This window comes from Oreochromis aureus, linkage group 9, assembly GCF_013358895.1.
Source record: "Oreochromis aureus strain Israel breed Guangdong linkage group 9, ZZ_aureus, whole genome shotgun sequence".
Lineage (NCBI taxonomy): Eukaryota > Metazoa > Chordata > Actinopteri > Cichliformes > Cichlidae > Oreochromis > Oreochromis aureus.
Genome location: NC_052950.1, coordinates 21,381,102 through 21,400,573, shown reverse-complemented (window position 1 = coordinate 21,400,573; position 19,472 = coordinate 21,381,102).

Sequence of the window (19,472 nt, the reverse complement as noted above, 5' to 3'; positions counted from 1 at the left end):
GATCTAAAATCTGCAGAACACCAGCACTGGAGGCCTGGAGTTCCCAACCGCTGCACTAGAGAATGACAGGGAAAAGGTAAGATAGATGCAGATGATCTGCTGTGGTGACCCCTAAAAGGAGCGCCTGAAAGAACAATGATAAATTTAGCCACCTTACAAAGGTGGCTATAATGATTGGTCAGTTGCGATGTTAGCCTTGAAGCAACAATATGATGTTACTAGAATGTTAAGATCATATGAGATGAACCATGTGGCTAGCTCAGTTATGTCCTCATTTAGCTTTATCTATATACCAAACTGAGGCAATTTTATACACCACACTAAGCAAGTACAGAGTTTGTTTGGACATTTTGGGGTGTGCACCATTGCTGCTTCTTGTAATAGCCACCACCCCGAAGTGATACACCTGCATAGAGACAGCTATACCCGAGCAACACCTCCTACGTGCACCTATTTACGTTATTTCTCCCACAGTGTTTTACTTTTTTTTGTTTGTTTGTTTTTTGCTGTATCACATCCTTTCAGTGACGATGAATAATAGTGAGCTCAGAGCCGTATAACGCACAACATTCTTTACCGGTCTGATCAATACAGAGCGGTACGTCTCGGTTGAATGGATGAGTGTGTGTGGGTTCAGTGGGATGATGCTGTCATTACATCACAGAATGCATGTTAATCGACTGTGCTGCATCTCCTTTTCTTCTCAGGGTTGATGAAAATCGCTGCCATCTACTTCTTTCCTAATTGGTTGTTTCTAATGTCTTCCTTGAGAGGTTGTTGAAACTCAAGACTGAGCCTGACACTGACTAAGAGGTTAGCCAGCCTGGAAAAAGATAGGAATAGCAATGATAGGTATTAAATATGTATGCAAGTAGGGCTTACTCATGAACTTGAGTACTTTGACGCATTAATTTGTCTTTATCTTTTTTAAAGATACTTGAGATTTTGAATAGCTCTATTGTGGTTCATTAAGATGCTCCTACATATGTGCTATTTTGTATTCATCCATAAGCAACAATGTCTACTTTGCAGGGGCCGACTGGTCGCCTGTTCTCCCATGAGGCCACAGTGCTATGCTTATTGCAAGCTAAGTAGCAAGTCGAAATAACAAGCTGCTAATGAGCCAGAAAATGTAGCAGGTGGACACAGATTAATAAGACAAAATACTTGGACAAGGAAAGCACTGAAGATTGTTCTGGATACCTTTTTGAATTTAATAGCTGATGATTAGAACGGCGCAGTTTTAGTTTTAGTTTCTAAATCTAACTCATATTAAAAAATAATGTATATTATTGAAAGGAAACATATATAATTACTAACAATGCTTGCAGCACTTTGCAAACTTTAATTTGAAAAATGCCCTTTAATACTGCATGTATTACTTGTTTATATGACTCAGGACGCCTTATAGTTTGCCCGTATTAAGTTATCCAACAGGTTTAATGGTGGTGTGATGTGCATTAATCTCCAGGTCTTAGTGCCACCATCCGAATAACTTGATCCTTTAATTAAAGATGTTGGTATTTGAACTTTAGAAAGAACAGGCTGACATCCAGCTTAGCTCATCTATTCCTCTTCACCCATAATGAGGCATAATGTATATTCTGCTACAGCCTTTATAAATCGCTGCCATGAGATAGTTTTATCTAAAACCAAATAAAACTATCGGTGTTTTATCAACATATGTATGTGAGCATCATACAATAAATATTTTGGTATGAGCAAAGCATCATGATGGTCTATAAATCTTGGAGGTCAGTTGATTTTTATGAGGGGAAAAAAAGAAAAATAGTTGCGGTGGAAAAGAGACTGAAACAAAATGCAGCATGAAAATACTTCGGGGTGTCCAGCTTGTCATCTCGATGAATTTTGACTTCAGTCTAAACTAGCAAGCCTGTCTGTTAGTGTTTAAATATTTGATGAGCCCTGGAGTAAATGATGAAACGATCCAAAAGAGATTTTATGAGAGAAACAGCCCTAACGAATTTATTGACAATCACTGTGATGAAATAAGGCAACCTCAGATGAAATAGTGCATGATGGGTGATGAGGAGTGAATTAAAGTGAGGATTTAAGATTCAAGAATGAATATTTCTTTTTGCTCCGACTCGTTTATCAAAGGTTTAAATAGCAAAAGTGAGCATACCCCCAACTCTCTCTGTACCAAGAGTCTATTCAACATGTAAGACTTGTCCTTGGTCTGCAGTTGTGCACATATGGTGTGGCGTGCTTTGCGCTGCATTAGCAGAATACATAATACTTTTAAAAATAATTGCATTTAGCTTTAGGGACTATATTCACAGTGTGTTATTGCACACAGTCACGAAATGTAGGAGCTTACATCCAAGAGAGGATTTCTTAAAGCATTGCAATTAATATTACCATGTACTTAAAGAATACACTCAGTGTTGATGTCACTATGGGTTCTTTGCTACCTTTCTGTTAGCATGCTGTCTGTGCATATGTTTGCAAAGATGCAGTTGTTTCAATCCTGGATGCAGTCTGCCCTTTTCAATCATGCTGATGTCATTTTATGCAATAAAAATAAAAGTAATGTCCACATTTCCACTGCTAAAAAGCTGTAGACCTTTCTGTCATTTTCCTCCTCCCTGCACACAAATTTATATCAGCTGACTGTTGTGCAAGTGGTCAGGAAAAGAAAAAGGTATGCTTGATGTTTTTTCTATCTGCTCATTATACAGATAAATGAACTGCTGCAATGCAATTAACAACATAACTGTAACTGTAACGTGATTGTTGTAGAGTACTACATTACTAAACTCACCCAACATATATCGCTTGAAAAACAACTCCAAACAACTGTTTTTATCATCTAAGAAACATTTCTAAACTCAGGCTAGTGGTGTCAAAAGTAGAACTTGAGATGATTATTCATGCTTTTTATATCCTCATTTGGATTATTGTAATGGTCTTTTTACTTGTTTCAACAAATCAGCTTTGGATCGCCTTCAGACTGTACAGAATGCTGCGGCAAGACTTTTAACCGGCACTAACAAGAGGTCACATATTACTCCAGTTTTGGCTTCTCGTCATTGGTTGCCTGTAAATTTTAGGTTTCATTTTAAAATCTTAGTTTTAACTTTTAGAGCTCTACATTGTGAAACTCCCCAGTATATCTCTGAGCTATTGAAACCTCATGCTTCTTCCCGAGCACTTAGGTCTTCAGGTCAGAAATTACTGTTGGTCCCATGTACTAGGTTCAAAACACATGGGGATCAGGCTTTTCAGGCATCAAGGCTGTCTTCCATTTTCTTTAGGCTGTGTAGACTCCATTGACTCTTAAAAAGCAGCTGAAGACATTTCTATACAAACAAGCTTTTAATTAATTTTTTCATTGTTTTATAATATTATTTTATTTATATTTCTGGCTTTATTGTGAAGCACTTTGCGATTTTTTTCTATGAAAAGTGCTATATAAATACATTTTACTTACTTACCCTTTTTAAAAATACATTAAAAAGTTTGTAGTGCGGTAAAAATAACATGTTTTGGGATAAAATTCAAGGTGCAAAATATAAATCAGAGATCAAATGTGACGTGATATTTGAATGCAAACTATAATGTGACATTTAAATTCCCCCTATACCAATATCATATACAGCCAAAGACAGTAGAAGTGAAGAGACATTTTGTAAAAGTTTGACTTTATCTTTTGGACCTTTAAGGTCCAAAACATGATAGAATCCCCACTTATCATTCCCTATATACCTATATGCTGTCAAAATATAACATTATTATCATTATGACCTTCAGATCATTATATTGACCTTGATGGAGAGGTCAGAGGTCAAATGTGACTCGACATTTTAAATCCTTATAGCCATACTCTCTATATGTTGACAGTACACACGACACCAAGCACCAAGGTTTTTTGTCAATATTTGACTGATATATCATGAAGTTGACCTTGAAGACCTTGGTGGATGTAAGCCAAATTTTAATGGCTTGTTAGCGTGACCCTACTCTACACCTCTACAAAGTTTTATCAGAATTCATTCAAAACTTTTCAAGCTGACGTGTTTACAGACAGAATGGCCAAAAGACATGGAAATGCTACCAAAACCATAACCTCGCTGGTGGAGGTAAAAATGTAACAGGATTGTATCAGCGTGTTACACCCAACACTTTAGTTCTTCAGAGGCCAGAAGTCTTTTATGTCACTTGTGTTCACCAGTTTGTTTTTTGCAGAACAATCTAAGAGTTACCAAACAGCAGACTGATAAACCAGCTGCCAGGCAGCTATTATAGAAATGTGTTACACAGTGATGTAGATACGTATCATTAGAGAGCTCTAGGAACAGTGGCTCTAGTGAGAAAATGCTTCCTTTGGTGTGGACTTTGGATATTATGAATTTGCAGGCCTTTAAATGCTAAAACAAACAAACAACAACCCTAAACTATTAAACGCACACACAAAAAATATCGAAAACTATGATTTGGGCTCGTTAATGATCCCAGTCCCACTGAGCTGATAAAAGATGGCAGACTCTGTGGAAAGTGGTGACACTGAGGGAAACTACAGTCCAGACACACATGACTCAGTGAGATCCCTGTTGCCCAGCATGGGAGGCTGCAGAGAACTGAGCTCTTCTGCTCTGCCTCCATAAATACCAGCAGGTCAAGGCCGAACGGCACTGAAATCTTGTGTGATATGTGCACTTTGAAAGAATAAAGGTAGTCATCATACAAGCTGTGTGTTGTTGCTTTAGTTTGAGATGAGTGTCCACCGATTGGTCTTCTGCCATTATCTCTTTTTGGCTTTGTTAAGAAAAAACATATCTTGACTGTTTGGGATTAAAATTTTAAAATGCTTTTCGTGACACTTTCTAGCTTCATGCATCGACAGTTTCTAATAGTTTTAATAGTAGTAAATAAACACTTTAGGAGCTTATGACGTGTTCTTTATCCAAATCAATCTTTCACTTCTTTCAACATAAAAAAAACACAGTTACTTCTGCAATGCATAACATCGAATGGTTAATAAGATCACGTATATGTGTATAGGTCCGGTGTCCTCTAATTGCCCTGGTTGGGATGTATAAATTACACTCTTTTCATGCTGTTCTCTGCTCTTTTATGCAAACCTGCAAGTCAAAGCACACGGGGCAATGTGTCTGTTCACTTCAACCGACAATGTGCTAAATGCCAAAGACCAATTAGCCTCCTGTGGCCGTCACCGCTGGGTCTTCCAGCAGAGCCTTAATTCCAATCAAGCTCTCCGCCTGACATCCAGCTCAGTATCAAGGCCATCGGACACAAAAGTGCTACTGTGCTGTGTGTTGGGTGAGTTTGTGCAATGTGTTGTAAGTGTTTGTATTTCTGTTCTTCACAGTATTGTGCTGACATGGAAGAAGAATTTAATGGAAGAAGTATTACTCAACAGGGCACACGGCATTCATCAGAAACTGTGTGCTCATACACTATGAGTGTTTTCTACAGAAAGATCACTGGGGTTGCAGTGTTATGCTAAAAGGATCTGGCTGCTGATAGACACTTGGGAAAAGTGAGATGTCTTTCATACAAAAATATCCATTAAATAGAACAAGGACAAAAAGACGAGGCAGTGCCTTTAAAAAAAAAAAATCGTAGCTCATCTTCTAACACAGCGCTGTTGAATCAACAATTAAAACACTGAAATATGTCAGGCAGAAGAAGTCAAAGCAGACCCAAAGTTTATGGGATACCCTGTTGCATAAATGAGTCAGTGATCTAGACGCTGATTGGAGGAGGGACTGTCCGATCATTACCATGATTGACAGAATAAATCAGACAGCCAGCATGTGCCTGCCCCTTAAACTTTTATGAAGGTAATGAATGGACGCGAGCAAATTACCCTGCCCCTCTCATGTCGTTGCCCTCTTTGCTCAATCACCCCTTTCCCTCCTTCATCTCCATCAGGGAAATTCACTATAACATGTGAACCTCTGCAAGCACCTGATCCATAAGTTACATCAGTCATCGCCCGGGGGACTTTGTGAACATGCAGAACGTGAACAGCTATGCTGCCCATAAAAGTTTCAAGTAGTTTTTACACTCTATATTTGGATTTTTGATATGCAGTTCACATAATCATTGCATTTCACTCTGGAAGGTGTGATTTGTATAAAAAATTGACAAAGGTCATTTAACTGCCTTAGGTTATAATACATTTTTTAACTAAGTTTTAAGTAAGGAGAAAAATGTTTAAGCCAGGGCAAGAAAACAACATGATGCTATATCATTGCCCAGTTAGCCGTTTCTGTAATTAATCTCTGAGAAAGACTTCTATTAACATGATTTAAGATAATGACCCCTGCGAACAACGCTGATGCATAATTTCAGAAAATTAGCAAGTCTCCCAATTGCTAAATTCTTTAACACAGATTCAAAGATTTCAAGACCACCAGCCAAGGAGCTAGATTTTAAAAATAAGAGCATGGTGAATGATATACAGGATGAGTCTGTTCTCTTGATAGCGAGTGGCCTGTTCCTGTGGTTAGCATTGCATAAATAACAGCCAAAACTGTCGTTCACGGTCCAGAAATAAACTCTCATCGTTTAACTGGTTTGTGTCTTCATGTTTCACGTTATATTTGCCAACGTCCACCTATAGTAGCCTCTAAAATAGAATTGAAATTACCAGAGCAGCAGAAGTCAGCACTTATATTCTTCTCTTTTTATTACAAGTTCATGTTTTACAAACCGCAACCTAATTAAAACAGTTTCTAAACATTATATTTCCAAGCTCTCTGGATGAAGCTGTTCCTGAAATGCTGCAAGGTCATGGCATAAGTAAACCTCATTGTTAGATGCCTGCCAAATTATTTCACACGGTGAAGGATGAATGTCATGAGGACAGGAACATTTTTATCGCTAAATCATTTGTGACATTTTTATTTAAATTCTATCCCTAAGCTAAAAATTTGTGAGGCATGTATAACCAGGACACTGCTAGCAGACAGTGAAGGACTCTGATGTGAGCCAACGCTATCAATATACCATGAGGGCCTGTTTCCTTTGTGGCCCGCTGCCAGGTGAGCTACAATTTTCTGTGCTGCCTATATAGAATGTAGTTTAACAAGTTGGAGGCACAAGGCAAAATACCTTATAGAGAATTAACCTTTTAAGCAGTGGCAACAAGCAACCCTAAAAATACCAGTTTTACAGCTTTTTTATTAAGCTACTCACTAATGATTGGTAAAAATGATAAGTGAGCTGGCACAACTCCTAGAAATTATTTTTATTTGATAAGAGGGGACTTTTAAGGACACCCCAACAGCATCAGCGGTAAAGAACAGAATAGAAGTCAGTGAAGTGAGCATAAATGTAACACGGCACACAACGGTTGAGCTAAGTTAGCTAATATTAGCCACCATAAGCTGCATGTAACAGCCTAGCAGGGTATTCTTAAGAGCTAAGTAATTTAGCTGCAAGGTGAAGATTTGATTTTTCACTCTTTCCAAAGAAACTGTTGAATCTTCCAAGTTCAACTTCAGTCCAGAGACCAGTTGGCAACTCCTGGCACTGATAAAAGGATAGTAGGTGGAGCTGGAGCTGGCAGTGTAGATGTTTGGATTTTTATTGGGTTAAAAATGAGCACACTGGGAAACAAAGTTTGAGAGATAAGCCTGTGATGGTTTGGACACATGCAGATATACTGGACAAAGACCCACATAGCAAAATTGGTATGGATCGGATCTGGCCCAAACAATGTGCTTACACATGCCCCACATGCTGCAAAGAAGGACGGCCCTTTGGTGGCCCACATCTGGTTTGCCAGATGTGGCCCACACATGGGCCAGCACAAAGCCAGTTGCAGACACACTGGTGGCCCTGTGCTGGCCCAGAACAGTTTCAGCTCTGGCCCCAGTTGTCAGCCTAATGTGTACCTTAATCAAGCTATGTAATAACAACATGTGCATAATAGTGCAAAAGTAACATGACAAAACTCTGTTCAGACAGTGAACAGACTGATTCTTATATAATGCTTTTCACTATCCCGGATTACTGTAAGTGCTCTATACAGCATGCCATATTCACCCAATCACACACTTTCTCTAAACTGAGTGTTTCCTAACTACATTCATACACATTCACACTGTTGACATGCAGACTGGAAGAGCCAGGGATTGAACCACTAACCTTCCGATTAGTAGGTGATCTGCTCTACCTCCTGAGCTACAGCCACCCAGCCGCCCATATCTGGATGACATACGTCTTATCATGCCAGAAGTCAACCAGCAGTGCCGGCTTGATACCAGATCCAGGCCAGACCTGCTTGCTATGTGGGGAATATTGAAGATGGAGCTGCCAGGCAGGAGGAAAACAGGGAAAACCACAGAGGAGATTCATGGATGTGGTGAAGGAGAGCAGGCAGAGGCTGGTGTGACACAGGAGGATGCTAGGGACTGGGTGAGATGGAGGCAGATGATCCCCTGTGACGACCCCGAAAAAGGTAGCACCTAACAGAAGAAGAGTTTCACTGAAAACTTGGGGTTATTTATTGAGTTATGTGCTTCTGTGCTGTCCACTGTGTCCCACTAATCAAATTCAGCATTGAATTCTTGGTCAAAATGAGATGCTTTCCGGCTCAACATTAAATCAGTAGCAACAGATTAGTTATTTTAATGTGCTACCTTTTCAGCACATGAAAAAATAGTCTGTATGAACTGAAAAAATTATATATATTTATAGGATTGTGGGTCCTCTAATCCTTTTCTTTCTTTAATTTTGGGTTCAAATATTATAAGTTTGTGATTTACTCTAACAACCCACATGGTGATAAATGATGATCTCCAGACGAGAAGAAACCGCATAAATATATTTTCCATTTTAATATGGCTCACATCACCTCATCAGTATACAGTGATGTTATTCAAGCGGGCTCTATGGGGGGGGGGGGAACCACTGTGGCTCTATATTATTAAAATGTCTGTGCGCCTGTATTACCCATAGTGCTGTGAGGTTGTCTTATGAAAACATTATGGCCATTAAATGAGATTGTGGAATCATTCCCCTTCATTGTTTATCACCAAGAGGCTGCGCTGTGGTTTGGGAGTTGCCTTCATGAACACAAACTCGCCAGAAGTGAAGTTTGATTTCAGATAATATCCTGGCAGAGCGCATTCAAAACCAGCATCAATCCTTATTACCGCATCAAATATTTACTAGTTTGTGACGTTTGCTTTTATACCTGCAAGCATTCCTACCGACAAATAAACAAAGTTTGTAAAAAACAACGACAAAAACAATTCTAAAGAGATTCGGGCGCAAACAAGACATCACCACATATCAAACAGATGAGAATTTGAGCGCTGTGGTTTGAGGATGGCTGTCCCTTCGGCTGCAGGGGTCCGTGCTCATGTTGCCTGTAACAGTTGTGAGCCAGACAGGAGCAATTATTCACCATAAAGCAAAGTAGCGCTGGCTGGGAGTAAATTACTGAGAGAGCCTCGGCCAATTACTTCTTGTAATGGTGAGAGACAAATCTCATTTGACACTAAAACAGCCTTGCATTGAAAAGACCAATAATGAGCAAAGCCCTTGTATTCCTCTAAAACAGGAGGAGGAAACACTCATCCTTGTGATGCAGCCTCTCAATTAATAATCGCTTCAAGAAAGAGTTTTGATATAATTTATCTCAGTGAGATTTTTTTTTCTCCAAAAGCCTTTTAATGGCATTTTCCCATGGTCCTTTTTGAACCATTATAATGCAGAGCAATTTATACCACAGGTCAACACGACAGCTGGTGGTTAAATGCTCTTTTCCTGGGAGGTAGATTTTTGTTTGACTGGATACCCTCGGGGTGTATGAGACGATGAAATTCGGGGTGGGTTCAGCCGCCGTGCCCTGACTGTCATTAGAGAAGCGTCAGCGCGCTCAAATGAAAATGTGTCCCCAAGAACACACAGACCCTGATGAGCGCTATTATTAACACGTCCACCTTTCTGATCATGGCACATCACCTGTGGGGGGGCTTTACTCTGATATGAACATTACCTTTATGTGATGATAATTAATAAATTAATTGTTAAAGCTCAAAAATTACAACAGAGCTGCAGTTAAAGGAAGACTATTTATAACCGATCACTTAACCTTCATCGTACTTTAAAGAGAGTGGCTTTTTCATGCTTTCTTGTTGCCAGAGGGTAATTGTTTAACACCTCAGCCTTGATTAAAATGTTACATCTGCATTCCACTGTATTTTAATTATCATGTTTTGATATATAAATATATTTAGGAAAATGTGTGTCTTTTTAAAATAATTGTGTACAGATATTGACATACTTGCATATTTATGATCTCAAATTCAACTTCTAGTAATAGTAACTAAGTATATAATAATGATATTAATGATTAGTATCACCTATTTATATTTACATGTTATGTATTATAAATGCGTTGCCCACGCATCCCAGCCCTGGATAAGAAGATGGATAAGTTTTTCCTTTTCAGTCACCTTTCTCACTCACTATGTGTTAATAAACCTCTCTGCACTGAATCATACTTGTTATTAATCTCTGACTCTTTTACAAAGCATGTCTTCTATCTTGTCTTCCTTCTCTCACCCCAACCGGTCGCAGCAGATGGCCCCGCCCCTCCCTGAGCCTGGTTCTGCTGGAGGTTTCTTCCTGTTAAAAGGCAGTTTTCCTTCCCACTGTCGCCAAAGTGCTTGCTCATAGGGGGTCATTTGATTGTTGGGTTTTTTCTCTGTATGTATTATTGTACGATCTACCTTACAAAGCGCCTTGAGGCGACTGTTGTTGTGATTTGGCACTATGTACATAAAATTGAATTGAATTGAATGGATGCAGCTCTAGTGAAGCAGGATTGATTCCTTCTTCCTAGTATACAATTTAATACTATATGATTATTTATTGGTTTTTGCTTCCTTCCCAATATCTCCCTGTCCTAATGTTTTGACCACCTTGTCTTGTTTCTGTATGTATTATCTCTGTCTTGTACCATTCTTAGTTTTCTTATGAGCTACTGTTTTGTACTCGCAAGTGTAGCTAAAGGGCATGAAACACAGAGCCACTGGTTCCTGAAAAGGAAACATGGGACTTGTAGGTATTATCCAAAAACCCCTTTAATCAGTATCTATGGCTAAGCTTTAATTCATTTTGGTTTGTCCATTAGTTTTGGGGAAAAAAAGCTTGAATTGGTAACAAATACTTTTAAGCACTTCAGATAGTTGCTTTTTAAAATAATTTTACTTTGGGGATCTGCACAAGCTTTTTCCTTTGACATTTTATAAAAGAACCATATATCTGTTGAGAACTTGCTAACCTCTTGGACAGATAACTAACTTGTGAAAGTTTCACACCAGCACAAGCAGTAGAAGATCACTCACTCTGGGAACCTATTAGCTAGTCTGCTGACTTACCTGTAGGGCTTTTCATGGAGTCAGCAGATATCAGCGCAAATTTTCTTGATACCAAAAATATGTTCCTTGCATACAGCTTCTGCATATTCATGTGCAGAATGTGTTTAAGGACGTTCATAGTTAACATCGAAGTGCTGCAGTAGTCATACAGAGGGCAGAGGTTTCAATATTAAATGAAAAAAATACATATATTTGGCAGAAATGTTAGAAAATGATGAAATTCTTTAACCTCAGGGGCCACAAGGGGCTATAGCGTGCCCTCCTGCATTCGCTGATATTAATTCAGTGTGAATACATAAGTAAAAGGTGGACTGCAGGCTCCATATTAGCATGTGTTGAGCAACTGTGAAACTTTCACGCTTAGAGATACATTTAGTGCACCTTTTACAAAAAAGGAGAAAAAAACATGTCACAGTTTGTGGACTATAGATTTCAGTTTCAAGTTCATTTTAGTAATATTCCTAAAACAGTGTAAGCCCAACAAACCAGAGCTCCTCCAGAGACCCATTAATGTCCACTATAATGGAACCATTAGCAATTGTTGTACACTCTGTCCTGATATATGAACTGCAGGAACAGGCTCATAATTACTGACACTCTGTTTCATCCTCTGCAACATTTTGAAAATCAGCTCAGACATGTCATATAATCCGTTATTTATCCATCCATTTTCTTAACTATGTATCCAGCTGAGGGTCATGCTGGGAATTGAGATTACCCACCTGTTTTAGGGCAAGAGGCAGGTTGTCTGTCCACCACAGGGTTATAATCTGTTACATTATTGTTGAGAAATATGACTGATCGGCTATTAATGTGACTTTTAAGTGTGAAATAATTATTTGGAAGTTGGATTGAGGCTTGTTCGGAACTCTGTTTGTGTAGTGAAACACACACAGACATAAACAGTGATAAAGACAGAGGAAAGAAACTAGTGAGGCCTCTCACATCCACTGAGTGTGTTTACATGATTTATGTGAAGCTGTTTTACCTGATATAACAAATACAGTACAGTAAGTCCTGAGCCCTTTGTCATTTCTTTTTATTTAAATTCCAGGAGTCAGACTTTCTTGTCAGCTTTTTAAAAATAAATGTTCTTGTGCAATAGTTCTCCAGTTTTTCTGAAGGTCTTTCAGAGGTTTTTTTCACAGCAGTGATTTCAAATTTTGTTTTGAGGACTTTTGTTACTTGCAGCCTGTCACAAAACATATGGTTTGTTCCCATTTCTTTAGTTGAATGTCAAAAATCACAAAAATAACATAGTTTGACTGGGAAAATAGTATTTTAGCAAAGAAATATTAGCTGAAAACCTGGCATATTTTGGTCCTTGAAGAAGCCTGGAGAACTATTCCTAAAGACTACTTAAAGAATGACAAGAAAGAACTGAACGAGGAGAGTTCAGTATGTGTTGAGCAAAAACGGTGATCGTACTGTGCCAATAATTGACTTCCAAGCTTGTTAGAATTTGTGTTTCTATGCATTTTTGAACCTATTCCCATTTTCCTTGCAAAATATAAAGAAATGAGGCTTGGCTCAAGACTTTTGCACAGTTTTTAAACTGGGGTTTTTAAAGCTGATACATATACATAAAAGCAACGTGAAACAAGCATGTAGCATGTGACGTTCACACTTTTTGTCCTAGTTAAGAATAATTTGTTGAATTTCCTAATGCTCAGTGTGGTTGATGATGTTATTGGATAAAATACAACATATTTCAATTCCTTCAAAGAGGACACCAACAAAGACATAAGGACCAATGAAAGACCAGAATGTACACTGGATGACACCCAGGCGCACAGCCCCTTCATGTGTTCCTAAAGACTAAGAAAAATGAAGGATTCTGGGCTGTCTGAAGATACGGTGTGCTCAGTCTTTTTTAATAAGCTCTGAGCTTAACACTACAGTTCACTGTTAGACAGTAATGGTGCTGATTCTGACAGAGGAGGCTGTTTGTTGCTCAGCGGAGATTTTTCAGCATGTGCAAGGGACAAATAAATGAGTATCATGCATTTTTCAAGACACGAGGAAGACCGTAGACCGTAACTTTTTCCATCCTTGCACATTTTAAAGTTTCCAGCAGCTGTGTTGCTGTGTTTTTTTTGCATTTTCTTCCTTTTCTATTTTCTTACTCTGGAATTATTAAACAGCTACAAAACGATGATGTCATTGTTTTTCAGTTCCTGAAAGTCTTCTGGTTTTTCTAAGGAGACTAACAGGGATGAGAGAGAGATCACATTTCTCCCAGGCTTCATTGGCTCCCTGTTAAATCCAGAATCAAATTTAAAGTCCTTCTCCTCAGATACAAATATTGAATAATCCCCATCTTATCTTAAAGACCTCATAGTACCGTATTATCTTAATAGAGCTCTTCGCTCTCAGACTGCAGTCTTAGCTGTGGTTCCTAGAGTTTCTCAAATTAAAATGGGATTTTTTTCTTTTCAATTTTCTCTTTCCCTTCAGGTTTCTTCCTGTTACAAGGGAGTTTTTCCTTCCCACTTTTCAGTGTTGGGATTTTCTCTATATTATTTCGAGGCTCTTTACCTTACAGAAAGCACCTTGAGTCGACTGCTGTTGTGATTTGATGTTATATAAATAAACCTGAATTGAATTGAATTTCTGTGATTCGCTCCCTGCTGCTTCATCAACACTTCCACCCGGCAGCGTTATCTCGGGAGGAGTCTGACTAGACAGGACGCTTTATTTCAGGAGCAGTCACTGTCTGCTAAGATGAACTGTGAACAGCTAAAGATAGAGGCTCTATTTTAGTAACTGAAGATATTAAAGATACATATGAAACGGGGAGCAGAGAAGACAAGAATGATCATGAGCTCATTCTTGTGGTAGCTAACTCTAATGAACCACCCAAAGCTTATCTTCAGTCAGTGACCACCAGCATAATTAAGGTATTTAACTTACAGTGGTTACTAAGTTGCAGATTAGGGGTCAGGTGAAAATTAGGTCAACCTCTGTTTTAGGTCATTAACCTACTTACTCTTTATGTAAACAATTTGGCATGTTGTGAATAAGACTTCTAAAACCTGCACGGCCCAAGAAATGTACTCCAAAGGACTGTAAAATATATTAAAACAAATGTTTGGCAACATTGTAAAAAGAATGTTGATGATCTATAAAATCCAAACGCGATGAATGAATCATTTACTCAAGCGTAAACAGGATAACATCCAAAGCAAGCTGTCTAATCGCATATGACAGAAAATTAATTTCTTCCGCAAACCAGATTGAAATGGTCATGCAGCAATTGCTCAGCTAATTTACAAACATGTTTCAGCTGGAGTCGCATCTAATTACCTTTCCTATTCATCACCTGTTTATCTATGTGTCATAAAGAAGGTGGTCACTAAAGGGTTTAAAGGAATCCATGAAATCTTATTAGGCTGCCCCACAACCAGGAAGACCGATGAGGGAAATTTCCAGTAAAGATGAATAAGAGGAAGTTGATTTTTTTTAATATATATATGACAGCCCTGAGCATCTGCTGCTGTGGAGCAAAATGAATGAATGGATTCGTCAAAATAAAACATCGCACAAATTCAATTTTGATGATCAAAACTGCATTCTAACATTAAAGCTCTAATCAATATTTTTATATTTACAGTAGTGATTCTACTACTACATATTTTGAGTCCAGCAGCAATAGACAGATATTTTCTGATAAAGAGCATACAGCCAAAGAATATAACAAATCTCTCAAATAATTTATATAGAACTTCTTCAGTTCAGTAGTTCTTTCTTTTATGTTTTGGGTATCGAGGACATGTTTATCTATATTTCAAGACAACTTAGCTCAGCAAATATGTTGTGATAAATGTGAGCGTAGCACCAAGAGCAGAGTTATAGTTTCTGTGTCGGTGAGTTTGTGAGGTTCTACTTGGATTTGAATGATGTAAAAGTTAGTAAATACGAGGCTCTGTGCAGTCAACACTATGACCTGCAAGATTTTGCAAATTAGTAAGTTCTTCCTGATTGGTTCTCTTTTTCCCTTGGACACCTCAGCTCTGCAAATCAGATCAATGCGTACTGATGTTAGAACCTATTATATTTCAAAAGATATCTAGCTAATAGTGTAGGTTTGACATGAATGTCAGGAACAAAATTCTCGTTATAGTCTAGTTGCTGTCTGCATAAACTCTTATAACTTTCTTACATAGTTTCATTGGTCCTGTAGGACAGAGCTTAAAGTGTTTCACTTGAAATTCCTCATGAATGATATATCATTGAAGACTCTTCTTCACTCCTTTTACCTTTGTTCTTTTGTGTGGTGCATCACCAAGAAAGCCAAAGTAAAGCAAACAAGAAGCCCCAAATATTCACAAAGTGTTGCAAGCTTTAACCTTCTATTTGCTATTTTAAGTTGATACATACGTAGATTTTTTTTTTTGTATTTCTATTCATTATACATGTTAAGAAACAAACTGACTCAAAGTTGCATCTACAAAGCAAAACTTTATTTTGTCTTGCACCCTTTTCTCTGATTATTTATTTCTTTGAGTAAAAATGTGTTTTCATTGAGCTGCAGGAGTAAAAGAAAAGAGCAAGGCTAAAATAGCTTGTGTACGTAAGTATTTGATGTTGCTTTTCTAAGAGATGACTGGATGTACTATTCTGGTAGTGAATGATTTATATATGCTCACCAGGTACATTTTTTTTGCAACAACAGAATACGGGTACATCCACGTCAGCACAAGTGAGATAAATTAACTCTCCCTCTATCTTTAGCAGGATTTAGAGAAACTGATTTATTACCACCATCTTTCTGGTGGTGGATGAGTGATGAGCATCCAGATATGAAAACTACTACAAAAAGGACTTTTATCGCTTTTATCGTTGTCAATGACCTCCCAACACAAGGTTGAATCACCATAGTAGGATGGAATTGTTAATTGTGTACACATTTGCCCAGTGTCTGCAACCTCCTTCACCCTGTCTGCTTGCAAAGTTACAACCACTGTCCTGCCCACGGATGATTTCATGAGGTTATACTGTCTGCTAATACATAGATCGATAGCGTGACGGCAGTAGATAATGGCGCTGTGACGTGAGTGTGGATAAGTCCGGTTTAGCTCTGAGATCTGCAGCATCTCTAATGATGTGAGGAAAATGACATCAGAGGTCAGCTGACAAGTCCAGTAATGAGTACAGCGTTCAGTCCAAATCCAGGGAACATGCTCTCCAACCTCCAGCCTCTGAACCCAGACTGCCATGACGTCCGAGGCAGAAGAACGCTAATTGGGCTGTGATGTACTGTAAGGGTCTGTGGAGAGTTAGTGAGATGGAGGGTAGGGGAGAAACGTGGGAAATGGGCTGGGTGCGTGCTCCAGATGCAGGTTTAAATTAAAAATCTGGACATAAAATATTGTGAAGTCAAGACTGCGATATGAATCTTTGTTCTGACGGGTTCTTATAGATACAGTGGTTAGTAAAAAAAAAATGACTTGCCTCCAGCACTTAATGCTTCTGCTAGAAAGGTAGGTTGAAAAGCAGAAATTCCAACCGCTTAACAAGGTGAGCTGTGAACTGCTGTCAGCGCTGTCTATTCCTTCGTTACTACACACAGAGCGAAACTAAGATACCACACAGACACCCATATGCATGCACACTGGGACTCAAAGCAAACAAATTCCTACCTTTGCTTCTATCAGAAGTAACATGTTCACAACCCAGTTTCACAGAAGAGAAATTAGTCTTGAGACTGGAAAGTTAATTCAATCTCAAGTTAATCATCATCTGTCTTTTGAAGGGAGGAGAACGAGAAGCTCATAAAGTGAGTAGCACTAGTTTCTGAGGGTGTTCCTATTTATAAACTCACAGAAAAAATATATTTTTGTTGGTGGTACTGTGGTAAGAACACTCTCCCACCGCCTTATATGGTTATATGTGTTCAACTACTCATGGCAGGAACTTTAAAAGAAAGGTGATTTAAGTGACTTTGAATGTGGCATGGTTGTTGGTGCCAGACGGGCTGGTGTGAGTATGTCAGAAACTGCTGATGTGCTGGGAATTTCCCAAGCAACTAAGTCTAGGGTTAACAAAGAATGGTCCGAAAAAGAGAAAATATCCAGTGAGGATTAGTTCTCTGAGAGAAAATACCTTGTTGATGTCAGAGGTCATCGAAGAATGGCCAGACTGTTTGAAGCCAACACTAACTCAAAATAACCACCTGTTACAACCGACGTATGCGGAAGAGCATCTCTGAATGCACAACGTGTTGAACCTTGAAGCAGACGGGCTACAACAGCAGAAGATCACACCTGGAGCCACTTCTGTCAGCAAAAAACAGAAAACTGAGGCTACAATTTTAATGAATTCACCAAAATTAGACAATAAATATCTATATATATATAGATATATATATATAGATATATATATATATATAGATATATATATATATATGTATATATATTTGCCTCTGTCAGTGCGCCCCAGGGTGGCTGTGGCTACAACGTAGCTTGCCATCACCGGTGTGTGAATGTGTGTGTGAATGGGTGGATGACTGGATATGTAAAGCGCTTTGGGGTCCTCAGGGACTAGTAAAGCGCTATATAAATACAGGCCATTTAGCATTTACCATTTAACATATATATAATATATATATATATATATATATATATATACTGACCGAGTGCTCAGTGAATACCTCAGGCAGCAGAAACCCAAGAAAGAGAAGGGAGACGAGGAACCATCATGGAAGGACAGGCCCCTGCACGGTATGTACCACCGGCAGATAGAGGAGGTGGCTGATATCCAGAAATCCTACCAGTGGCTGGACAAAGCTGGACTGAAAGACAGCACAGAGGCACTAATCATGGCAGCACAAGAACAAGCTCTGAGTACAAGATCCATAGAGGCTGGGGTCTATCACACCAGGCAAGACCCCAGGTGCAGGCTGTGTAAAGATGCCCCTGAGATAATCCAGCACATAACAGCGGGGTGCAAGATCCTAGCAGGCAGGGCATACATGGAACACTATAACCAAGTGGCTGGCATAGTGTACAGAAACATCTGTGCCGAGTATGGCCTGGAAGTTCCAAGGTCAAAATGGGAGACGCCCCCAAGGGTGGTGGAGAATGACTGAGCTAAGATCCTGTGGGACTTTCAGATACAGACGGACAAAATGGTGGTGGCTAACCAACCAGACATAGTGGTGGTAGACAAACAGAAGAAGACGGCCGTAGTGATCGATGTAGCGGTTCTGAATGACAGCAACATCAGAAAGAAGGAACACGAGAAGCTGGAGAAATACCAAGGGCTAAGAGAAGAGCTTGAGAAGTTGTGGAGGGTGAAGGTAACGGTGGTCCCCGTGGTAATCGGAGCACTAGGTGCGGTGACTCCCCAGCTAGGCGAGTGGCTCCAGCAGATCCCGGGAACAACATCAGAGATCTCTGTCCAGAAGAGCGCAGTCCTGGGAACAGCTAAGATACTGCGCAGGACCCTCAAGCTCCCAGGCCTCTGGTAGAGGACCCGAGCTTGAAGGATAAACCGCCCGCAGGGGCGTGCTGGGTGTTTTTTTTTTTTTTTTTTATATATATATATATATATATATAGCGAGAGAGAGAGAGAGAGAGAGAGAGAGAGAGGGAGAGAGAGAGAGATTGGCTTACTTTGGGCCTCTTAATACCAACATGACAGCTGAGTATTCTTTCTGACCATATCCATCTTTTTATGAGCACAGTGTACCCATCTTCAGGTGGCTTTTCCAGCTAGATAAAGCACCGTGTCACAAAGTTCAAATCAAATTGGTTTCTTGAACGTGACAATGAGTTCATGGTACTTAAATGATCTCCACGGTCACCAGATCTCTATCCAATAAAGCCCCTTTGGGACGTGGTGGAATGGGGGATTCTCATCGCGGATGTGCAGCCGACAAATCAGCAGGAACTGTGTGATGCTGTCATGTCAGTATGGACCAAAGTCTCTGAGGAATGTTTCCAGCACCTTGTTGAATATGTTCCACAATGGTGTGGGGGATATTTGACACACATTTTCCCCTGTAGAACCAACTGAGGATCATTTAAATGCCGCAGTTTACCTGAGCATAGTTCATGTACAGAAGTATAGACACCACATCAG